Source organism: Octopus bimaculoides, chromosome 14 (assembly GCF_001194135.2).
Source record: "Octopus bimaculoides isolate UCB-OBI-ISO-001 chromosome 14, ASM119413v2, whole genome shotgun sequence".
In the NCBI taxonomy this organism is placed as follows: Eukaryota; Metazoa; Mollusca; class Cephalopoda; order Octopoda; family Octopodidae; genus Octopus; species Octopus bimaculoides.
The window spans coordinates 5561281-5562178 of record NC_068994.1 but is presented as its reverse complement, the minus strand read 5'-3'; the positions used below and the strand labels follow the sequence as shown (position 1 = coordinate 5562178).

Genomic DNA, 898 nt, shown 5'->3' with positions numbered 1-898 from the left:
TCTGTTCTAAATTAGTGCTAACATGTGTCTGTGTGGATGTATAAGTGCGTGCAAGCGTTTACGTGTGAGTATATTTGCATACGTGTACATGTATGTAGAAAATGCTAAAAGAATTCATACTAAATGTTAGGACTACTACTACCTGCTGCCTACAACCTAGAACTCACATGAGTAAAAAAGAGAGACAGAGACAGACAGAAAAAAATGCCCCTTACATTTGAAAACTATGGAAATATTTTTTAAAACATTTCATTTAATTTTTCCACAATTTAATTGTGTTCCATGCTTTACTCTGAAGAAGTCGCAAAGACTGAAACTGGTACTAAATTGTTCTTCATGATAAAATTATTTTAGCATTTTCTTCCTTGTCTTATTTACCTTATATATATATATATAAATGGGATTAAAAATCAGGACTGATATCAATTAAGCACTCAGTATTATGGAATAAGATTAAATTTCCTACAGTCAGATACCAGTAAATGTAAGTAGAATGCAAATTCCCAGGTAAATCCTCATGTTGTTGGCACTCCGTCGGTTACGACGACTAGGGTTCCAGTTGATCCGATCAACGGAACAGCCTGCTCGTGAAATTAACGTGCAAGTGGCTGAGCACTCCACAGACACGTGTACCCTTAACGTAGTTCTCGAGGAGATTCAGCGTGACACAGAGTGTGACAAGGCTGACCCTTTGAATTACAGGCACAACAGAAACAGGAAGTAAGAGTGAGAGAAAGTTGTGGTGAAAGAGTACAGCAGGGTTCGCCACCATCCCCTGCCGGAGCCTCGTGGAACTTTAGGCGTTTTCGCTCAATAAACACCCACAACGCCCGGTCTGGGAATCGAAACCGCGATCCTACGACCGCGAGTCCGCTGCCCTAACCAATGGGCCATTGCG

The 898-nt window shown here is 40.8% G+C and overlaps 1 protein-coding gene across 1 annotated transcript in view; it reads right to left on the bottom strand.

Moving 5' to 3' along the window:
• The window catches only part of LOC128249355 (multiple epidermal growth factor-like domains protein 10), a 32622-nt gene that overhangs the window by 581 nt on the left and 31143 nt on the right, over positions 1-898 (bottom strand). The gene's annotated exons all lie outside the window — the stretch shown is intronic.